The 12,478-nt window shown below is 32.3% G+C and overlaps 1 protein-coding gene across 5 annotated transcripts in view; it reads right to left on the bottom strand.

Moving 5' to 3' along the window:
* Positions 1 to 12,478, bottom strand: part of LOC105234114 (soluble guanylate cyclase 88E) — a 134,295-nt gene that overhangs the window by 28,066 nt on the left and 93,751 nt on the right. Inside the window, exon 1 of one of the 5 annotated variants that reach the window (XM_049449139.1) lies at positions 1,751 to 2,385. The exons of the other annotated variants lie outside the window; for them this stretch is intronic. The gene's annotated coding sequence lies outside the window, so the exon portion shown is untranslated. Of the gene's footprint in view, positions 1 to 1,750; positions 2,386 to 12,478 lie in introns of those variants that run through there. 5 annotated transcript variants of the gene reach the window in all.

Raw genomic sequence — 12,478 nt, 5'->3', positions numbered from 1 at the left:
GCTGAAATGAAGACATAGGTAGTCTCAGAAAGAAACGTCGTAAACGCTCTACAGTACTAAATAATTAGCGGATAAAGTGAGGCCTTTTACGACTATCTATCCGTATATAAGCAACCTAGTCCCTCAGTTTTTGAGACATAACAGCAGCTTTGAACACGCATTTTTCTCTCTAAGAAGGTGCTCAAACAAAACCAATATAATGCCAAACATAAAAAAATACTACTATGAATAAAAGTAAGATTTTAACATTGCGAAAAGAAAATCTTATCATACGGAATATAAGTGAAAGAGTTGGATTTAAGAAGTCTGCCTTTGGGGAGTAGAAAACCAGTCTCAGGAGCAGCAAGGAAAACATCTTCTGAAGAGGATCGTCAAAAAGAAGGCATTAGCTTAATAAAATATCGATTCAAAACCTCTGAGGACATCAGGATGGTGATCACAGAAGGCCTAAACGAAACAGGCTCCGGAATGCTGGTCTGAATGCTCGACGATTCGTAAAAAAGCCATTTTTGACTAGTAAAATGCGTCAACTACGCCTCCGGTGGGCTACTAAAGCTGGACTGAAGTCGATTGGCAGAACGTAATCTTCTCTGGCGAGTCAAAGTTCAACATCTTATGTTGCGATCTCGTATGTAAGGAGAAAAGTTGGTGAACGCTATAGCGCAGAGTGCGTCCAAAGAACGGTTAAGAAGGAAGGCAGTCGAATGGTTTGGGGATGTTTTTCTCACCATGGACTTGGAAGACTGGCTCTAATAGATGGAACAGTAAACGCAATTAATTACCAACAAATACTAGGAAAATATTTAAGACCTTCAATTGAAAAGCACTTTTCACAAGAAAACGAACTCATCTTCCATGATGATTCTGATATTAAACATAGAAATCAAAAAAAAAAAATAATAATAATAAGAAAAACCATAACTTTTTAACCGTTTGGTTTTTGATTTCCGCTACTGTAGCTGCCATACAAACTGACCGATAAAAATTCTTGTATGGGAAAATTTTTATTTTGACATCTTCGATATCTTCAACAAGGCATCGCTACAATATCCGATTATTGTTTGAATCAGAGTACTATAGCTTATAGCTGCCATACAAACTGATCGATCAGAATCAAGTTCTTGTATGGAAAACGTTTCTATTGGTGAATGGTATTACAAGTATAACTTAGAGTTTTTTCTTGCTTTAGCATATTTTTTTTATTAAAATAACTTTCCCTCTAAATACACCGACTGCCTACGCCTTTGTATACACATATACAACCAGCATGTCCGCTATTTGTTTATAACAATAACATTTTTTTTCCTCATTTCAGTCAACATCGCTGTTCGCCCCTTTTCAACTTGACTTTGATATTGAAAACATATATTATATACAAGCAATTAGTTTCGTGAGTACAGACTAAATTATTTACAAATTTACGTATTCGAATATATTTTCCGCCCCATGAAATCACTGTCCGCAAGTGGAATATTTTTGCAAGCATTCCTGTCCATTCAGAAAAACACATCGCGGTTCTGCTTAATTTCAACCAAATATGAATATCTCTCTTAAAATGTATACAAATTTCATTTTGGCGTGATATTGTATCAAAATTTAATTTAGTGTTATGACTGGTAAGTGTATACATATGTAAAAAACGAAATACGAAGAAATAATATAAAATAAAATAAAAATTGTTGTTTGCACATATTTCCGATCTTCAGTATTTATTGATTTTCTAAATTTGTCTACATAAGTTTTTACTCACTTGTCGTAAAATGAAATACAATATGTTGTTTAATTATACTTCGCCCTTCCTAACCACACCCGTCGGCAAATCGAAACTGAGGCGATATTTCCTGAAAAGCCTTTTTCCCTATTTGCTGGTCGTTCAAACAAATGGGTATGCTGTTTTCGACCACAGTTTTGAAATCAGCAGATTTCCAATTTTTAAGCAGACATTTGTCTTCTTAAATGTTTGCCAAGTTTCCTTTGTACTTTTGAGATTTTCAATTTTCCTTTCGTTGTCATTTAGAATTTCATTTGTGCTCGGCGTTAGTGTTGTGGCATTTATAAATATTTAAAGCCATTCGCATTCATTTTTACCAAAAAGCAGAAATTCAAATAAATAGTAAAAATAAAAATATGCAAATTTAAAATATCTACCTCGTTTGTTTCGATTATGTTCACACATATGTAGTTTTAATAATACTTTCGCTATGATTTATTGCCTTGTTGTCCCGTTCTGTGAACAGAAAAATAATAGCTGTCAAAAAACATTACAGCAGTGTTGTGTGTAGGGCGTGCTTAAAATAAAATTTGATACGACGCAGAAGCCTTATATTTTGTTTTGGAAAACGCACCGGAAGTATTTCAGTATAAAAATGAAACGTAATTACGCATTCAATTAATGATGTATCAAAAAATAATTGGAACTCTTCCGAAATATAAGTGCCAAAGCATATTGAAACTGCATTTTATATTTCGACTTACGCCCACACTTTTTATTCCATCAAAATGTGCTTTGCAAAATTATTACGCATTTTTATTTTATTTATTTAAAAGCCATTTTGACTCTGTAAATGAAATATATTTTGTATTGTTACATATACAATGTGTACAACTGAATATTAAATGCATTACTTATGCACGTGACCGGAAGAGATTTAATTTTATATAAGTTACTCATACGTCTAGTATGGCTTACTTATTACACCAGTTACTCACTAGGGATGGCAAACTCGATTCCGATTCTACTCGAGAATCGAGTTTTCTCGTAAAATACTCGAGTTTTCGGAATCGATCTTCAGTAGTCGGAGTCGATTAATAATCGATTCTTGACATTCGACTTAACTATTAATTAAGTGACCAGTTTCAAGTTATAAGCTTAGTATCCAGTTCTCAAGAATTGTAAAAACTTCATATAAAAAAACGCTTAAGAAACGGTCAAGAAACTTTCCTACCATAAATTTACTGAAGCGGGTAGAGTACCAATTTATTAATCGGCCGATAGAAGATAGAGGTAGTACACCAGATCCATTACTTGTTTGGAAAAGTATCGAAAATGAGTATCCTCACGTATCGAGGATTGCAAGAAAATACTTATCAATTGTTGCGACTTCAACACCTTGTGAACGTTTATTTTCGCATACTGGGCTAACTGCGAATCAAATTCGCAGCCGGTTAACGCCAGATCACTTAAATATGCTTCTGTTTTTAAGATCTGTCCCCGAAAATGTATGGTTTTCTTAAACTGACAATTAGCTTATTGTTCTTTTACTTATTTTAAATTTATTTAAAAACTTATTTTATTAAACTTCTTTAAACAACTTGAATTATTTAAAAAAAAATTAAAGGAAATGTAATATTCCCTGTACCTTATTTTTAAACAAAACAATATAATTGTTTTTAGCCCGGATAATCGATTCTTAGAATCGAAAAATATAGAAAAATAGTCAGAATCGAGAATCGATTCTGTAACCAATTTTGCCATCCCTATTACTCACACAACAGGGGCAATTGGTAATTCAATATATACGTTACATGAACTTAATTTATAATAAAATAATTATTATTCGAAAAATTATAAAAAAAAGAATTTTAACTCTGGTTGCTATAAAACACATCACAAGTAAAAAAGTTTCAACACAAGGATGCTATATACATACATACATATGAATATGTTATACTGAGCCGGTCTAAACAATTTCTTCGGATATTGTACCGTTACTTTAGGCAATACTATATGCCAAATTTCGTGAATATATCGCACCAACTGAAAAAGTTTTCCTTATAAGCATTGAATTTTGATCGGCCAGCTTATATGGCAGCTATATGCTATACATGTCTGATCTAATCAATTTCTTCGGAGATTTTTACCGTTACTTTGGGTAATGCCACACGGCAAATTTTGTGTAGATATCCTTTCAAATAAAAAAGTTTTCTATACAAAAATTTAATTTTGATTGGTCAGCTTATATGGTAGCTATATGCTATACAAGTTCGATCTAAAAAATTTGCTCCGAGATTGTAAAGATGCTTTAGACAATAATTTATGTGGAATTTCACGAAGATATCTCGTCAAATAAAAAAGCTTTCCATGCAAGAATTTGATTATGATAATTAGTTTGTATGGCAGCTATATACTATATTCGTCCAATCTAAACAATTTGTTAAGAGATTATACAGTTGCTTTGGATAACACCACATGCCAAATTTCTTGGGAATATCTTATTAAGTAAAAAAGTTTTCCATATAAGCATTGAATTTTGATGCGTCCGTTTATATGCCAGCTTTATGCTATAGTCGTCCGATCTTAACAATTTCTTCGCAGATTGTACCGTTGTTTTAGATAATAATTTTTGTCAAATTTCGTGAATATATCTCGTCGAATAAAAAAGTTTTCCATACAAGAACTTAAATTTCATTCAGTTTGTATAGCAGCCCAATACTATTGTGAGCCGTTATCGGCGTTTTCGCCAAAAGAGCAACTTTTTGGAGAGAAAGAGACATGTAGAAAATTGCAGATCAGTTTTAAGATTAAAAACTAAGCGATTAATTCGCGCTTATATACGACAGACTGATGTATAGACAGACATAGCTAAATCGTCTCAACTCGCCCAGCTGATAATTTATTTTATATTTGTAGGGTCTCTTTGGGGGTCACATAGTTCGTAGCACACCTAAACCTCTTTAGGTTATATATACGAGTATGTTGAGGTCTCAGATATTTATTATTTAATTGAAGAGACTAAGTAAATTCTTTCGGAAAATTGCACATAAAATTCTATATGTTCTCCATTAATTAATTTTTTGGATATAAGAAAATTTTTGGAAAAGAAAAACAATTGTTGGCAGAAAATCAGAGAAACTAAAATGCTCAATTGCCAGAGTTTAAAAATTTTTTTAGCCGAAACATTTTGGTCGCTTCATTTTCGTGTAGTAATCTTCAAGTTTTCAGCTGCCATCGTATAACTACATATGTTTGCTTTAGGAAAAAGTCTTCCGTATACTTCTTGTCCTCCAAGGATGAGTACACAAGTCTTATAAGAGATAAGTTTTAACAATTCTGATTTATTATATGTCAGTTAACAGACACAGTGGCTTCACTAAGCGTAACTAGCTCCTCTTAAGTATTTTTCCACCTTTTCATTTATTATTTCTATTATAAATCTGTTCAATATTCTTTAGTAAAATTAGCTAAGCATACATATGTATATAAATATACAAAAAAATATATATATACTGCATACTTTTCAAAAAGCATTAGCCATTACTTAAGTGCTCACATGCAATGTGTATTTAGTTAGCATATACAGAGAGTAGTGTTTGTATTTTGAACTTTAAAAACATGTGTCGATGTGGCAAGGTCGTTCTTGCTGTTAGACGCCCTTCAACCGATTGCATAGCTTTGTGCAACCTTCAACGTAGAAAATAAAGAAAAACTCAGCATGATTGTATTCAAAATAGTTTTAGTGTCTTTTCGTTTTCTCTTATTATTTTTGAAGAAGAAGTACTCATAGAAATAAAATTTTTGGTAGCCATTATAGTTAATCATTTTCAGTTTGTATGTATAATTAAATGAGCTCATTAGAACTTATACTAAAACTTTTCGAAACTTATTCAAATAAGAATTATTAATTTATTAAATATTTCTTTGGCATTAATACAAATATATTTCATTAATACAAATATATCTGTGAAATATACATATATACATATATATATAATATTTAGCTAGAAGGATGCTTGTTGTAAGAGTAGACAACCACAAATATGTATGGTACTTTCCAAAACCACAATGATAACCAAATACATGTATATACATATCTTTACCACAAACAACCACAAAGTTTGCCCTAGCAACTTTGGCATTAAGAGGTTAGGTTAAGGACTAACTTCACAAGCAAAGATCAAAAAATAAAACCAGCGCATGCTATGTGGCATTTAATTGCTGCCATTTACACCTAATTCAAAATATTTACGCATAATTACAAACATTAAGAAGTAAACAAAAAAATTAATTATTTTTGCTAGCAACCGTGAAGGAGGCTGGCAACCTAAATGTTATATGTAAATATCTATACGTACTAGGTAAAAAAATAATGTTTAATTTCGCTTTGCGGTACTTTGAGCATTTGTTTATTTGTCTTATAATTTGGGTGTTAGCTATTCTAACCTTAGACAGCTATGTATTTTAATTTCTTCTACATTTTCTATTTTCTTTTTGGATATACGCTTTTTGTTGTTTTAGATTTGTTTTTGTAAAAAATCTAGGCACATGTGTGCAATACTGATTTTGTACGTAAATTTTCCATATGAAAAAACAGCTCAAAAATTCATAAGACCTTACAAAAATTTTAGAAATATATGTGTACGTAACCTTAGCGCCATTTGTATTGTTTACAGTAACATAAAATATTCATCTCGATAAAAAAATATAATATTTTTGAACTTTCGATGCGGATTAACTCAGAAACAGTGCGTCAATGAACTTAATTCAACTTTTGTCGGTGAAGCTCCATCAAGGAACAGTATACAATTGGGATCATAGATCACTCCAAAACGAATTTTGTGAAGATCTTTCAAAGCACGAAGCACTTCCAAGCAAAAGGTTACCTGTTTTTGATTTTTGAAAAAATAGTCGTGTCGCAACCATACCACTAGAACAATGCAGAACAGTAAATTCTAAGTGATTTTTCTTTTAAGTAGTTTTTTGCCTGTTGTTTTTCTTTTCCAAAAGTTTTTCGAGAATTGTGTCAAAAACATAAGATATATATCCATGGAAAATATTTCCAAAAAAAGTAAAGCGATTTTCCATGTATAATATTTGTTTCCCTAGCCGTATCCCAAAATATAAAAGGCATGGCGGATCCAGAAATATTTCATTATCCAAAAGCCTTTGAATATATCTATCAAGCAGTATTAGATTTTCCATTGCTTTAGTTTTCAAAGCACATACTTTTTCTGAAAGCAGCAAGCTCTGTTGGAATCCATCCACCACTTCTTTAGAAAAGCGCCTCTTCAAATCTTCGCCGATTGTATCCAACAGAGGAATATACACTCTTGTATTCTTCGCAAGTTCTCACCCAGAAACTTTCGCGTTTTGTTTGTCGGTCGTAGATTCTTGAATTATCTTCGTCAACTTTCAGTTATGATACCATTTTTTTGTGTCTGAATCGAAAATCAAGCTTTAGAACGTCAATATTGAACGTGGTATTTATGACATACGACTGGAGTTAGTGGAAAAAAGTATTCGAGAATTGGATACATCGCATTCGTTGCTACAAAAGGGGTCATGGTGGCCATTTGAATGATATTAATTTAATTGTATCAATTGCATTTCAACTTAATTAAAAAAATATTTGAATTTTCTTAATCATATAACTCTTATTTCCAATAAGAGATATGAATTTAATACAAAATATTGTTATTAAATTTAATACGCGCCTAACTTATTAAAATGGTATAAATAAATTCTTTCGCTTCTATGTTTGATTATACCAGTTTAATTCATTTATACTAGTTATTTGTTCAATTCACTGTTATTGACTTATTAGGCAAATGGCAAACAGAAATGAACCAGTAGGAGAGTATTTTCATAACGTAGCACTTTTCTTGTTTAAAGGTGATTTTTTAATTAATACTGCGCGTGTTTTTCGAACCGGAAAATTTTTTCAAGTCAAAATATTCATTAGTATTTCAGATACGTGTCGTTTTGTGAGGCTCTAAAAGTGAATTCTTCCATTTTTACTATGTCTGAGTTCGTGTAACTTCTGGCTATTCAGCAAATTCACATGACAACTCCGAGGACATCGTTTCGACTCAATTGAGAATATAAAAGCTGAATCGAAGATGGCTCTGATGGCCATCAAGACGGAGAATTTTTCAAGTGTTATAGTGGCTGGAAAATTCGGTTGCATAAGTGTATTGCAGAATTGGACAATATTCACCTTTCAATTTGATCACAGTAGTATTCTGGAAACTTAAAAGGCGCAGTTGCATAAGAGGATAATGAGTGTCGGCATGGCAAAGCAATTAAACTTAATTTATCAAAGACAGGCTCAAGCTAGGAGCATCGTTGGTTGCGTGTAATCTGATTTTTCACATATAAACGAAAACATGTACAAACGCCTTTCGTTTACTTTTTTCTCTATTTTCTCGTGCGCAAACTTTTTTATATGTATATATGTATGTACATATAGTATATATGTATGCACAGATGTATGGATTTTTGCATGCGCGCTAAAAGATTCTGCAACTCAATTAATATCCAAACTTTTTGATGTGAAAAATGTAAATTAACCTATTGACCTCAATTTTTTAATTGTTTTCGAATAAAGACACGATTGGCGCCGAAATTGCCAGACAAAAATTTTGAAAGTATTTGCAAAAAATGGCATATATTGAATGCGTGAGTAATATACTACTCATACTTTTTTTTGGAACTTGTGCAAGCAAAAATGCGCGCATTTGGTAGATAAGAGTTCATAGCTAACGCAGAACTAAAAACTAAAAAAAAGCCTCCGAAATTATTTTTGATAATTTGGGGTTTTCCATTATATAAATTTTCAATTTACTCTTTTGGTTATTCCATTTTTTTAAAAATCACTGATATACAGTGCAGTCTTTTTTAAAGGAAGAACACAGAAACTTCAATGTTAATGGAGAATGTTTATTTTCATTCGAAAGAACATTCTTTAGCATTTATTTCTTGAAGATTATCTCCTTCATATGTTGACCGCGTCAGTTTAGTTCAATTTTCGAAGACTAGTTCGACCATTTCGACTGGTAGCTGGCGCATGGCACGCTTGATGTTTTGTTAAATCGAAGCAAGATTGTCCGCACAGACCTTAGACTGTATGTATTTCCACAAGAAAAAATTATAACGGTGTTAAATCATACGATCTTGGTGTCCAATCGACCAGCCCAAAACTTGAAATTATCTGCTCATCGTAGTGTTCTCTTAATAAATCCACTGATTGATACGATGCGTGGTAAGTAGCGTCATCTTCTTAAAAGCAAATGTCGCCGAGATCCCGAGCTTCAATTTCAGGTATCAAGTAGTCGGTTATCATGTAGAGATAGAGGTCGCCATTGACGGTTACGTGCTAACCGGCATGATTTTTGAAGAAAAATGGATCGATGATTCCACCAGCCCACAAACCACACCAAACCGTTGTTTTTATGCATAAAAGAACAACTCTTGAATCTCTTCAGGTTGCTCTTCGAAAACATAAGACCTTCTTGGAACTTTTCAAGAGTCCATAGAGCAATGCGATGTTGCTTGGGGAGGTCGAGCGACTTCAGATCTTGCACATTTTGTACACTCTCAGCTACGGCTGCTATATTTTCTTCACTGCGTGCTAGACGTGATCTATTCGATCAAATATTATCCAGTAATGAATGCTGGGTCTCAAGATGGGTGATGGTGTTGCGAATAGTACGCTCAGTAGGCCTATTGTGTTGACCATAAGTTGAACGAAGCGCGAGAAACACGTTCTGTAAAGGAATTTTCGTACTAAAGTTTTGTAAACGTTGTTCAGACGTAAGCCTTTTCATTACGAAATGCCAAACAATACTACAAAAATAACATGACAGCTTGCAATGACTCAGGCGTGATCTGTCAAATAAAGTATATTGAAAAAATTACCTCTAGTTGGATCACCAGCGATATATGGAACAAAATTTATTGTGGAATATTTGTCAACGTCTCAACACCGTTATAATATTAAGTGTGTATGGGTACAGGACACAGCAAACTCAGTTTCCCAGAAGAGAAACACTCATAATAAAAGTTATGGTATTCGGAGTTTCTAAATCTTCTTGAACTTATTATGCAAGACATAGTTTCTTAATGTGAAGAAATAGTAACTTTTGTTGTTTATGGGGAGTAACTTCGAATCACTGCCCTATTTGTATTAAATTAAGAACTTTATATATGCGAAAAGTCCTATCTATTCGAAGGAGAAAGCTTTTGCCTTTGGTTCACAAGAGAATATCTCTCAATTAAATATGGCTCTTTACTGCAAATTTATTAAATATCATGCTGTCATGTATCAATATTTGACACCACTTGGTAGACAATGGCGCATACCACATTTTTGTAGTATAAAAATATTGGCCCTCCACTTGATCTGCGTGAGTCCAATTTTTTCCATTCAAGAAAGATGAACTTCGTTGTTTCTTAAAACAAAAACTACAGGAAGTGTCTATCTACTCAACTATTGTCATAATTACTAACATACCCAAACAACTCACAGTGATTTTGAAAATGTAATGTAATTTAGCAACATTTAATTGTTTATTATGATAAATTGTTTCAAATTGACGTTCTATCTGCTAATTGCGTTCTTCATTTAATATGTACTTATTTTATAGTATTTTTTCAAGAGGGCAACAAGACAGTGCAGTTACTGTCCGACTACTACAAGATGAGGAAAATAGCGCAAATAATTATCGATCAAAACAAAGTGGGCGTTACAAACTGCAAATTGTACTTAGAAGTCAACTTTGAAAGGCAAAATTAATTGTTAGTGCCACAGATGTCAGGCAATTTATTATGGATATTTTGACAATAATTTTTGGCAGCGCATGGCAGATAACAATAAGCGAGGCAAGCTTATAGTACTTGCATAAATATTGCAAGAATAGTAAAGGGTAAAAAAAGAAAAGAAAAGCCAGAACAAATAATGGCACTACAGCGGCTGACTTTGAACGCGAAATAAAAATATTGACTTTAAAAATAACGCTGAATGCCAATGAAATTAAAAGTGTGCAATGCCTGGCCGTGCAGTCGCCGATAATTATTATGAAAATATTTATATGGATGGTGCATTGCTGTGTGCATTCGTATGCGAGAGGCGGCGTGTAGGCGAGTAGGCGGCAAAAAACTGAGTGGTCAACTCATTAAATGCATAGAGGGCACATACATGTACTTACACACACAAATTTAGATATGTATATTCTGATGAACGGATGGAAAGCTGACTGACGAGTCGGCCGTTCAAGTGTCTGAGCATATTGGACAACAGCTGCGAGCCATGGCAAAAGCGAGGCCAAATATGCCTATATATTGCTGTCTACCTAAAAAACAAAAAAATGCAAAATTGGTCCACAGCATGAGTCATGACACTTTTTGCTTAATTATTTGCTACATTTGTTTTAATTTAATTTTTTTTTTAATTTTTATTTTGTATTTTTTGCAATGAAAAAAATTCAAGTTTAGTGAAATATTCAATGAATGTGCTGCTATTTTTAAACACTATGGCGAATTCAATTTTATATACTATGAGACTATGTGCGCTTATATACATATTTTTACATATATATTATACTTATTACTTATTTTTGAAATTTTGAATACCCTCTGTTGCGCTTTTAATCCTTTTTTCTACATTCAAAATGTTTCGAAAACCACTTGTATGCGGCAGTAAATACATATATACCAGCAATGCATTAAAGTAGTTGGGAAACGCGCACAAGTCGTCATCGTAAATTAAAGTCTTTGAAATTAACGTCATACAATAATTTCCTACAGATACATAAGCACAAATATAAGATTTTATGAAAAGAAAATGAATAAATTATGAAAACAACGCTACAGAATATATATATACATATTGTGTACATATGTACATACCTACTCACATATATGTATATGACAGGGAAGTGTATGTGTACCCATTTTCTTTCTTATAATTGTTTTTAAAAATCATTTCAACTATTCGAAATACCTCATTTGTATGAGTAGTTGTTGGCAGATGTGAGCTACAAGCAAAATAGGTACCTATATTAAATGGTACATACTAAAATGTAAAATAAAGTATCATCAAAAAAATCGAAATTTAGTTTTTTATTGGTTATGATTAAAAAATCCTAGATATATCAGATATAACCGATATATAACCATTTTATAACCCATATACATATAACCATTTTATAACCAAAACTCAAATTTTGGTTCTATGAGTGGTTTCTATTATGTCGCTTTTCCTTCGCCTGTAAACTTATGAAAAGTGATGTTACGTTATTTTGAATTTTAGGTGACGATATACTATTACACATGTATGTGTATAAATACTAAGTTTGATTTGTTATATAAATTCTATGAACTGTGCTTTCTCGCGCTCTGAAAAGCTGTTTTGAAAACAAAACGAAGAAGATAGCTAATAACTATATTCTCTAGTGTGTAGTTATATCAAGAGTATACCATATGTACATTCATGTGTGAGTATATAGGAAAATTTTATATATATAAGTGCAAACAGTATTTGAATGAAAACATGTATACATAAATTGGCATATATGCTACAGCGTTGCATAAAATAATTGCACCATTTCATACTGTATTCAAGCGAAGCAATAAGTTGAAATAACTTAGAGGTTATATACAGTTAGAGGTTTCAAAAAATCTATGTATTTACTTTATTTCCTTAATGTACATATATTTAAAAATACACTTCTAAAATTTCATATCGTTCTGGTGAATATTTTC

This window comes from Bactrocera dorsalis, chromosome 2 (genome assembly GCF_023373825.1).
Source record: "Bactrocera dorsalis isolate Fly_Bdor chromosome 2, ASM2337382v1, whole genome shotgun sequence".
Taxonomy (NCBI): Eukaryota; Metazoa; Arthropoda; class Insecta; order Diptera; family Tephritidae; genus Bactrocera; species Bactrocera dorsalis.
This window is presented reverse-complemented; position numbering and strand designations above follow the sequence as displayed.